At 36.6% G+C, this 12,391-nt stretch overlaps 1 pseudogene; it reads right to left on the bottom strand.

The window, feature by feature from the left end:
- Nucleotides 1-600: 600 nt before the first annotated feature.
- Nucleotides 601-1,265, bottom strand: LOC110213188 (NADH dehydrogenase [ubiquinone] iron-sulfur protein 8, mitochondrial pseudogene; annotated as a pseudogene).
- Between the last annotated feature and the right edge of the window lie 11,126 nt (nucleotides 1,266-12,391).

Below are 12,391 nucleotides of genomic sequence, written 5' to 3'. Positions count from 1 at the left end.
TAGCTCACGATTATATTCAGAGGCTTCCCTAGAGCTTCAAGATTTCAATTGGCTATGCTTTACAAAAATATTATCTCATTTAATACAACCATCCTGGGGGTAAGGTATTGATATTATCTCCATTTTATAGTGGATGAAATTGAGGCAAATCAGAGATTAAGTGATTTTCCCAGAGTCATACAGCTAATATGTGCCTGAGGTCATATGTGAACTCAGGTCTTCAAGACTTTGGGCACAGAACTTTATCTCTTAATTGCCTGAAATAAGGAAGACCCGAGTTCAAATTTGGACTCAGATATTTAGTAGCTGGGAAGTGACTTAACCTTTCTCTGCCTCAGTTTATTCAACTATAGAACAGGAATCATAACAGCACCTATGATTGTTGAAAGGATTATATGAGTTTGTATATATGTATACGTTGAAAGGATTAAATGAGTTTTTATATATGTGTGTGTATATATATGTATATGTGTGTGTGTGTGTGAACCTTCCCCCCCCCCCCCCCCCGTTTCTAGGCCTTATTCCAGGAGCCCAGACAGAAAAACAGCTGCTGCCCTTGGACCAGACTGAGTATGAAGGGAGTGGCCAGGTGTTCTGGCTTCACCGGCACAGGAAGTCGGCCTGGATAGTGGTGGCCATCTTGGCCTCCCACTTGCCCCAGTTATTGAGAAGCTTCTCCTTGACGTAAAGCAGTTCCTCGTGGGTCTCCGTGAAGAATTCCAAGTTGGGGCCCTCCACGATGGCGTCCACGGGGCAGGCTTCCTGGCAGACGACGCAGTGGATGCACTTGGTCATATCGATGTCGTAGCGGGTTGTCCTCGGGCTGCCGTCCGCCCTGGGATCGACCTCCATGGGGATGGCCTGGGCGGGGCAGCCGGCCTCGCGGCGTTTGCAGGCCCTCCCCCGCTCCTCCCCCAGGGTGGTGCCTCAGGGCGTGCTCTCCGCGCAGGCGCGGGCTCCAGGTCCTGAATGGTGGCGTGTTCCCGGCCCAAGTAACTCTGAGTCAGCGCCAAGCCTCTGAAAGGCTGCGTCCACAGCAGGATCCGGGCTGCTCGGGCGGTCACAGCCTTCACGTCCATCGTGGGCTCATTCATATTCACACCCTTGGAGGAGGGCGAGGAGGAGGGACTGCTGTGTAGACCTCTGGCCAGGCCTCGGCCATGGGCTGGTCCTGTGCCTTTCCTCCCGGGAAAGGACACGCAGCAGAGCCATGTTTGGGCCGCCCATCTGGAGGAAGGGCCCGCGCCGGCGCCGCCGCTGCTGATCCTCAGGGCCAGGTTAATGTTAATGATTAATAATGAGATAATATGTTTCCAAAGCATAGCACAGTGCCTGGAACCTAGTAGGTACTTAGCAAATGTTTATTTCCATCCTTCCTCTTCTCAGTCTTTTGGGGGCATGTGCCCTGTTAAGAGAAAAAAAAAATGAGGACTGAGGGTAGGATATAAGGTAGAGACTGTTTGGAAAAGATCATTGAACGAGGAACAGAAACAATATTGTCATCAGACTATCTTACAGATCACATTGATAGAAAAAAAAAGAATCTTGGGGAAATGATCAAATCCTGGCACAGGGTTATGGTATCAAAGCAGTGGGGCTTCAATTATTGAAATATATGCTATAGTTCATTTTCCTAATAATTTCTTGATTTGTTTTAATGAAAATTTCTCCCTAAAAAAGGTAAATGAGCCAAAAAGGATCTTTTTTTTGAGTCTGATTGTCACTAACTAAAACTATTTTGGTTTAGAAATGATGGGAAAAGATATTAGTCTCTCTTAGAATTTACAATAGAAAGAACAGCAGGGTATATAGTCTGGCATACAACCTAGGTATTGGGAGAGCTAGGTGGTGCTGTAGATAGAGAGTTGGGCCTGAAGTGAAAAAGATTCATCTTTCTGAGTTCAAATGTGGCCTCAGACACTTACTAGTTGTGCTACACTGGGCAAATCATTTAACCCTAGTTGCTTCAGTTCCTCTGCTGTATAATGAACTGCAGAAGGGAATGGCAAACCACTCCAGTATCTTTGCCAAGAAAACCCCAAATGGGGTCATGAAGAGTTGCATATGCCTCAACAACAACAACAAAATTTTATTTAAATTCTGGAAAAGGATAAATAGGAACCCATATCTGGAAAATCTATAACAGAAGCCAGCCTGGGAGGGCTGAAAAGCTCTCAAGAATGAAATTCTGAGATAAAAAGAGAAACAAACTTAAATTAGGAGGAAAAGAGTTACATAAAATGAAAATCTGTATACACAGAAAACTCACTAATGCACTTGGATTTTTAAAAGCCATATATAGGAGTTAGAAGCAAGGACAAGTAAAATAGTATGAATATGTAATAAAAATGCTGAACACATCATCAAGTAGGACCCCACTCCATTTTCCCCATGTCACAAGACACCTTAGACAACAATGCATGAATTTATAGATTAATTGAAGCAGAATCCAAGTATCACCCTCCTTTTTACCCTTTCTCTTCTTCAGATCCTACCTGTGGATACCTGTGGATGGCACCAGCTCAAGCTAGCACCAAACAGAATCCTTAGCCTTTCCTTGCTTCAGGGCCCAACATCACCATTCTTGCCTATATCCCCACTCCTTTTCCACTCTAGCAAAACACAGACCTATCATTTTCCAACCCTGTATTAGGAAAATTGGAATCTCTTCTCCACATTGACCCTAAGTCCATGCTTTCCTGTTTTAATGGTAGGAGTCACTGATGAAAGCACAATTATTCTATTGTATCTTATGAATTCCAAGATCTCTGTCTCTGTCTCTCATTCATTCTCTTTCTGTCTATTAGACTATAAGCTACTTGAAACCAAGGACTATCTTTCTTTTAGTTTTATGTCAAGGGTTTAGCACATGTGTATGCTTAAAGGATTTTTTATTTATCAATAATACAAAAGCTATATTGATAGGAAGAAAGAGGATCATACAAATGATATACATCTTGTTAAGGAATAATGAACGATGTTGTTATACTATCAAAGAAAGTGCTACAGAATTTTTAGGTTCTGTATTTTCTAAACAGGTGGGTAATCTTGGGACCAAAAAGTTCTGAACAAAAATGATTAATGTAAAATTGTTTCCCAAGATAAGTAAGGAGATGGAAGGGAGTTTCTTCCTGCCTTACTTATCTTATCAAGAGTCACTTATCAAGATTTCAAGTCCCCAAATCCAGATAAACAACATCCAGTGATACTCAATAAACTGGCTAATGTGATTGCTGAATCACTGTCAATTGTCTTTAAACGACTGTAGAAAGTGGGAGAACAGCTCAGGTTTGGAGAAGGGAAATCTTGCTCAGTTTTTGTTTATTTGTTTGCTTTAGCTAAGAAGATTGTCTAGAAACAATAGGTTACTGATCATGCTTTCCATCCCTTGTAAAATTCTGGAATATATTGTGAAACTGATAATGAATAGTGAGAAAAGGAAATATGATAACAAAGATCCTGTGCAAATTTAAGACAAAGTCAGGAAAGACTAATGGCATTTTCTTTTTAAACAGCACTAGTACGCTGATAAATCACAGGCAATGCTATAGATAGAGTTTTCTATTTTTTATCAGTGTATTTTGTCAAAGTCTCTTATACTGTTCTTGGGAAAAAATGAAGAAATGTTGACAAGATGATGGTAATATTAAGTGAATTCAGAACTGATGGAATAGTCTCACCAAATAGTAGTCATCAGTGGTACAATGTCAGTTTGGAGGTCTCCAGTGAGTTGTGCAAGGGATCTATACTTGGACATAAGCTGTTGAATAGTTTTAACCAAAAGATGGACAAAACATCAATGGCAGGCTCATGAAATTCCATGATACAAGCCAAGGACAGATAATTATCATCATCTTGGAGGTTAATCAGTGTCAGAATAATCTTTATAGGCTTGGATAATAGGTTAAATAGATTAAGATTGCAATAAGGATAGATATAACATTTTGTACTAGGGTTCAAAAACATCAACTTTAAAAAAACACATGGTGAGGGAGGTACAGTCAGTTATCTGAAAAAAAAAGTACTTTTTGTGATTTAAAAGTTAATAGGAGATGAGCATATAATAGTGAAGTTAATTAAAGTCAGCAAGCATTCACTAAGCAACAATGTGCCAGGCATTTTTCTAAGCGCTGGGTTTACAAAGAAAACTGAAAGCTGTCTGCGCCCTCAAGGAGCTTACAAATCTAATGGAGAAACCAGTAGAAGAACAGTTATATACAAACTTTATAGACACACGCACATACATATATACACTATCAGTACACACATGTATACATACTTATTTCTATATACGTTTTACATGTATGTATGCACAGTATATATATGTATAATTTGGACACAGTACATAAGTACACATATACTTTACATATATTACATGTATGAATGTGTGTACTTGTTATAAAATTGCTATAAATATTTTATTATAATATAAATATTATAAAATTATATATACATACACAGACACATACATACAAATGTCAGAGGGAAGACAATAAGGTTAAGGAGGCCCAGGAAAATCTCCTTGCAAAAGGTATAATTATACCTCAAATAGCAAGGAACCAAGAGAAGCCAGGAAGTAAAAAATGAGGGAGAAAATTCTAGGTATGAAAGACAGAATGAAAATTCACACTCAGGAGATAGAGCTTCGTGGGTGAGGAATAACCAGGAGGAGTATAAGGTATAAGCAGGTTGGAAAAGGAGGAGAGAATCAAGTTATGAAGAGTTTTAAAAGCCACATAGAAGATTTTATATTTGATCCTGGAAGTAATAGGGAGCTATTAAGGTTTATTGAAAAACAGAGAAGCAATACAACAATAAAAAACTAATAATTTCATTTTTATCAGTGGTATTAAGAGAAAGATAAAACTTTGAAGGAGATGTGTAAGCCTGTTGTTCACTGTTCTCAAATCACATCTGGATTAATGGGTTGATTTCTAGGTAACATATTTTAGAAAATAGGTGGATAAAAGCGTTTGTAGAAGGGCAGCCAACATGATGAAATGTCATGAAATCTCACTGTAGAGGATCAGTTGATATAAATAGGAATGGTTGGACTAGAAAATAGGAATCAGGGATAGATGATACCTGCCACTTGAAAGAGACATGAATTTTTCTTTTTCTGTCCTTGAGCCCAGAACTAAAAACAAGGGCTAGATGTAGCAAAGAGGAAATTTAGGTTTAATATAAGTAAAAACTTCCTAATAATTGTTTCCTCCAAAGTGAAATGGGGTAGCTACTTCAAGAGGCAGTGTGTTCCTTCTGTGTGAGGTGTTCAAGCAAAGGCTAAATGAGCAATTTTCAGCTAGATTATAAAGGTGATTCTCATACAAGTATGAGCTGGAGTGGAAAGTTTCTGAGATTACATCCAACTCTGATATTCTGTATTTTGTTAGTTATTGGTTGTTGGTTATAGGGAATTACTGTTGTTTGTTGCTAGTTTTTTGTTTGTTGTTGTGTTTGTTGTTTGTTTTTGTTAAATTGTTTGAGGGAACAGAACCTGGAATACAATTAATGTAGGAGATTCCCAGTGAGAAAATTCGTATACAAATGCGGGTTTGTAACTGCTTTGCAAGTTACAGTGAGTTTCCTGGGGTGTATTGGTTAAACAACTTGCAGAATGTCACAAAGCTCATGTTTATTAGCAGTCAGAAGACTGAGAGGTAGAAAGAAATTGAGAGGTTTTTAATAGTTAAAATTGACTCTGCTGCTCATTACCTGTGTGAACTTGGTCAAATTATTTAATTTTTCTGTGTCCCAGTTTCCTCATTTTTCAAAATGAGGGAATTGTGCTAGAAAATATCTCAGGTCTCTCTAAACTCCAAGTTTATAATTCTGTTATTATAAAACTTTCTGGGGTAGGTTTCCATATTCAGCAAATATGAAATTTGTGGGTAGTATTTTAGAAAAGAAGATCTAAAGGCAGTTTTCAAAGGAAAATGAGCTGTTTTCAATAGGATTAACTGAAATATACCAACAAGAAATTTTGATTCTATTTAGAGGATAGAATATTTTGGACCTACAAGGTCACCAACCCTTTATTTTATAGATAAAGAAGTATAGAGAGGTAAAGCAACTTGTTTTCAAGTTCAAGTACTGAGTTGGTATCAAAGTTGGGACTAGACTAGAACTTTTGATTCCCATAGCATCAACATCACAGCTACACCAATGAGTCCCAAATACTATCTCCATTTGGGAATCTCCTCTGAGTACTGATTTGTACCTCTGGCAACCACAGAGCTAACACTTGAATGTCTTTCAGAAACCACCAATTCATCATACATAAAACCAAGCTCATTATTTTTCTAACTAAACCTCATTCTGACTTCTGTAAAGTAACAACATCCAGTCTCTGTTGTTCAGATCCTTGCTGTCTTCAAAGTGTACTGCTCCATCACTCTCACACTCATTCCTATTCAGCAACTATATATTCAGCACCTACTGTGTAAAAGGCACCCTTATTAAGTAATGGATATAAAAGTTTAAAAATGAAATCTTTCTTGACCCTGAGGGGCTTATGTTCTATTAGAATGGATAAAAAATGAAGATATCTATCTATCTATCTATCTATCTATCTATCTATCTATCTATATCTATCTATCTATCTATCTATCTATCTATCTATATATATATGGGGAGAGAGAGAGAGAGAGAGAGAGAGAGAGAAAGAGAGAGAGAGAGAGAGAGAGAGAGAGTGGATGTAGAGGATAAAGAGTGAAGAATATAAAAGAGAGATTAAAAACTATGAATATTTGAAAAGAACAAGAATAATCTTAGCTGTAGTTATTTTGAATCTAGTGAAGGTCATGATGCTGCTGATTATAATAGTAACATTTACATAGAAAAGTTCAGTATCAGAGAAGGATTCCTGAAATGGTTGGTACCTGAGCTGAAGGTAGAGGTGAAGAAGGGTTGGATTTCAGCTACAGACAATGATGGATTTATTAAAGTGGGGAATGCCATGTCATGTTTTGGGAATGACAAATAGGCTAGGTTTGCTAAACACTAGAAGATAAAAAGAGGATTTTGTTAAGGCTGGAGAGGCATTCTGGAGGACCTTAACTTTAAGGATAATGTATTCATATTTCATCCTAGTAGAAAGAAAGAGGCATCAAATATTTTTAGTCATGAAGTAACATCATGAGACATCAGCCTTAGGAATATTATTTTGGTAGATCTGAGAAAGATTACCTGGAAAGAAGGGCAACTGCTGGCAGAGACTACTGATCAATTAGAAGCACATTACAAAAGGATAGAATAGAAGTAATCAGTACCTGAGCAGATGATTTAAGGAAAGGAAGTGAATATGAGAAATGTTACAGAAGTAAACATGACAGGATGGGGCAACTGACTAAAAACCATATTGGTAGGAGTGAAAGTGAAAAACAAGGGGAGAATGATGAGGAAGAATCAGCAATGAGCCTGATACTAAAATTTGGATGAATTGGAGGATGGTATTACTCTCAGTGGAGAAGAAAATTTGGAGGAGGTATGGGTTTTGAAGAGAAGATGCTAAGATCATCTTTGGATATTGTGAGTTTGAGGTGTTATTCAGTAAATTGCATTCTCTCATGAATTCTTCCTCATTCATTTGTCCTTATTGCCACCTGTTTGGACCATAGGAACAGCCTCCTAATGAAGTTCATGTTTCAACTCTGTCTTTCTTCGAATACATCTTTCACAATATCATCAGACTAAATTTTATTATGCATGACATTTACACACAACTTTGGAGGTTCTCACAAACCTAGTGTCACTATAACTTTCCAGATTTTTATTTCTTGAACTAATCTCCATATATTTTATGCTCAAGCCAAGCTGAATATCCCTTGTTCTCTGAATATACCTTCTGTTTTCCTTCCTTTAGGCCTTTGCTTACACCCTTTCCTATGACTGGAATGTTTAGGTTTTTTTGAATTTCTATCCATCCCTTACCAGAGACAGAATTGGTACAATTGTACAAAGAAAACTGGCTCTAGAAAAAGAAAACAAGTTAAAATTCTACCTGCAACATTTACTATATGAGACTTTGCTAAGCCATTTAAATTCTCTGTTCTTCTTTTTCTTAAATTGTAAAATGAGGGAGTTGGATTCATCAGCATCTGATGTTCCTGTCAGCCCTAGATCTATGATCCCATAAATTACCAATTTATAAGTGCTACTTGTTTCCTGATTCTTTCCCAAACTAAATTGGCAAGGACCCTTTTTTCCCCTCCGATATCATGAAGAACTTTATATACCTTATTTATCTGATTATGTAGTTTATATATCAGTGTAAGTACCATATCACCTTACTAGAAAGGACGCTTCATGAAGAAAGGGACTATGTCTTCACGGGACATTTTATCTCCCACAGCACCAAATTTTTCATCAAACAGTAGGTGATTAATAAATAATTGCTGGATTCAATTATAAATGTGTGATTAATCTTCAACAGCCTTTTAAGATATGAAGTAATTAAAATAAATAAATTTGAAAGTGGTACTTCTGTATGAATTTAACTTGCAAAGAATAATGCAAAATGTGTTTAGTAGCTCTTTTCTATATCTAATAATAGAGCTGCATTAGTTTACATATAATCTGAAGTAAATTAAGCATGTTGTAGAGCATTTCACTTGTCATTTCACAGTATATTTTTAAAATATCATTTTTACATATGAAGGATAAAATCTCTTTTATCCATATGTAATATGAGCCCATATCACTTAGAATAAAGTGGTCATATTTTAGATGTTGTTCACATTTCCTAAAAGATAAGCATATCTGATTTCTGCTGGGCCTTAATAATGTACAAGATATCCCAGAAGAGCGGGAAGTTTAGCGTCACTAAGGTCATCAAAAGCAAATGTGTGTTTGTGTGTGTGCGCATGCACATGTATATATGTGTATATACATACACACATGCATATGCATGTATATGATACACAAATTAATATATATATGAAAAGTTTCAGTATATATGAAAATTTTGCATCAATTTCTTATAATCTATACATTTAGAAAATCATTAGTATTCTGGCATCAATGCTGCTGTGGCCATTAATGGAATAAACGTTCTCCTCATTATATTTTCAGAAGTAGTGAGGAAATGCTAGATTGAGCCTTGGGGAACAAAATGTATTACAGGCATGAAAAATGTTTCATTTCTAATAGTGTTTTCAAATGACAGCATAATATGTTATGGATCATTTGATTTTTTGTATGAAAACGCTCTTCAGCACCCAAAAAGGCATATGCTGCTCACGGCATGTGTTGCAGTCCTTTTTTATGACAGCTGGCAACTAGCAAATGCCAGTCAAAACACAAAATGTCAAGCAGAAATTTTCCCAATAAAAGTATTAGTTTGTATAATCACACATAAATAAGCTTTACAATATTGGCTTTTGTGAATTCCAAACATCATTAATCTCAAACAATTTTTAAAAATGACAGAAAATCATGACCTGAAATTGGGGGGAAAAAAAAGGAGAAGCAAACTTAAAATCCTTTGCAGTTAATTTTGGTAAGATTTTTTTTTTCAATTCCCCTCTAAAAGTTCATGTCCTAAAATTTTATTTTGGCATGACCCAAGTGATGAAATTTAGGCCTGTCTCTTCAGACAATCTTCCATTTTCTCCTATCCCTAATTTTTGAAAACTTCAAGATACTCATCCTTATCTTATTATTTTATTCACCTTATAGTTGAAATCATAGATGCTTATAAATAATGTTTAATTCAGTTCTAAGCACCTTAAAAAGTTTGTGAATTATTCTTTGTGCGTGTAGATTTTTTTTTTTGCTGAGTTGTTCAGTTACGATGAGCCAAGTTTCTACCCCTTCTCTCTCTTTCTAATTTTTTCTTCTTCACAAAATGGTCAGCATTAATTTATGAAGATTCATGGCTGTTGTTAGGCTTTGTAACATGTTGGAATCACAAAAAGCAGGAAGAGACCTGGTAAGTTAGATTATTGCTTCATTTTATTTTTTGCTTTAACTTCAGCACTTTTTTCTATTTCATTTAATTAAAAAGAATAGGAGAATTTTAAAAGACAACAACAACAACAAAGTAAACAGATAATTCTACCATATTTCTTGACCAAGACTAGGTATTTTGCATCATCCTTATTCCTTATTAAAACAAACAAACAAGTGGCTTATGCAATGGTCATCCTTTTTGTAAGAAAAGCAGTAAGGAGATACATCACAAATGATGGTCGAGATTGATTTCCAAAAGTGAACTAATTATGGACATAAACAATAGCTTACATTTATACAATACTTTTCAATTTATAAACTATTCTCATAACATCCCTGTTTATTCTTAGCCCCTTTTAAAATTAAGGGAACAGAGTCTCAAAGAGATTATGTAATTTGCTCAGCATGATAAAACAAAGAAGTATTGGATCAGGGACAAGAATCCAAGTCTTTTTGGTTGAAGACCAAGATTCACTGGTAAATAGAAGAATGACAAAAGTTGAGAATAGTCAGTGCCAAAGTGGTTATGGAAAGATAGGCACGTGAACACATTCTCAGTAGAGCTGGAAGTTGGTTTAAATATTCAGGAAAGCAATTTGCAGTTGTGCTAAGAAACTGACAAATATTTCTATATCCTTTGAATCTGAGATGCTACTGATGGGCATATAACCCAAAAGGGGGACAGAGACAGCAACATTATATTAGTTACCTATTAGTGACGTGGCTCCCAATACAGAAAACTAGTGATAAGCCCAGAATTCAATACAATGTTAGCCAGAATGTCTACACTGTTAAAATAAAAGAAGTCATAAAATCAAGTTTTTAGTAAGTACTTAATATGTATTAGGCAGGGTGCTAAACCCTAAAAATAAAAAAAAGAAAGGTAGAAAACAGTGCTTACCTAAGGTACTGACATTCTAATGAAGTAGACAACATAAATAAATAGATACTAAATACATATAAAATTGTTATTCAGTGGTTTCAGTTGTGTCTGACTCTTTGTGGCCCTATTTAGGGTTTTCTTGGCAAAGACAGTAGAGTGGTTTGCCGTTTCCTCCTGTAGCTAATTTTACAGGTGAGGAAACAGAGGCAAACAGGGTTAGTGACTTGCCCAGTGTAACACAACTAATATGTGTCTGGGTTCAGATTTAAACACAGGAAGATAAGTCTTAGCCTAGCAATCTATTCAAGCTGCCCCATATACAATGTAGATGGAAAGTAATCTCAGAGGGAAGGACCAAGCTGCTGAAGGGATCAGAAAAGGCTTCTTGCAAAAGATGAGATTTGAAATAAGTCTTGAAAAAAGTCAGGGAAATCCAGAGCCATAGATAAGTAGGCAGAGCATTCCAAGATATCCATGGAGCCTGTCCAAAGGCATAGAGATGGCAATAGAATGTCTTGTTTAGGAACATCAAGTAGGGCAGTGTAGCTGGATTCCAGTATATATGCAGGGAAGGACAGTCTAAAGGAGTAGGATATGTCAAGTTATAAAGAGCTTTGAATGCCAAACAGGGGAACAAAGGGCCATGTGGAGGAGGGAATGATATGGTCAGACCTATGATTTAAAAAAAAACAAAAAGGAACATGAGCTGAAAGGGGTATTTGATTGGAAAGCAAGATGGGGCAGGAAAACTAACCAGAATGTTACTGCAATAGTCCAAGTACGAGAGCCTAATATTCTAGAACCAGGTTGATGACAGTGAGAATAACAACGACAACAACAGCTAGAATTTATATAGTGCTTTTAGCTTTGCTAAGTATTTTATAAATATCTCGCTTTGTCCTTATAGCAACTTTGGGAGGTAGGTACTATTATTATCATCTTCAATTTACAGAAGAGGAAATTGAAGCAGACAAAGGTAGAGTGATTTACCCAGGATCACTCAGCAAGTAATTATCTAAGGCTAAATTTGGACTCATTTCTTTCTGCCTCCAAGTCCAATATTCTGTGTGCCAAAGAAAAGGAAATACAGGTAAAGTGAGAAATGAAAATAATTTAACAAAACAATGGATCTGTGGGGTAAGTGAGAGTGAGGATTTGGTGACTGGGAAGATAACTTGCTTCTTTGACAGTAATGTGCAAGTTTAAAAGAGGCAAGAATTTGGGAGGAAAGATAATGAGTTCTGTTTTAAATATTACAGTTGATATGCCCATTAGAGCTGAGTGACTGTAACTCAGAAGAGAGACTAAGGCTGTGGGTATTGATCTGGGAATCATCTGTACAGGAGTATAACCGAACCAAGGGGAACTGAGAACAAATATCAAGTGAGACTGCAGAGAGTAGAAAGAAATTAAGTCCCAGCACATGTGGACCTTGAAAGACACCCACAAGCAGTAGGTGTGACATGGATGCAGAATTAATCCTCCAAGAAGACTGAGAAGAAGTTTTATAGGTAAAAGATCAAGAGTAGAGAGAGAGAAGTTTCATGAAAACATATC

Source organism: Phascolarctos cinereus, unplaced genomic scaffold (genome assembly GCF_003287225.1).
Source record: "Phascolarctos cinereus isolate Bilbo 61053 unplaced genomic scaffold, phaCin_HiC Scaffold_9;HRSCAF=440, whole genome shotgun sequence".
NCBI lineage: Eukaryota > Metazoa > Chordata > Mammalia > Diprotodontia > Phascolarctidae > Phascolarctos > Phascolarctos cinereus.
The sequence above is the reverse complement of the archived record's forward strand: the minus strand, read 5'-3'. Positions and strand labels throughout refer to the sequence as shown.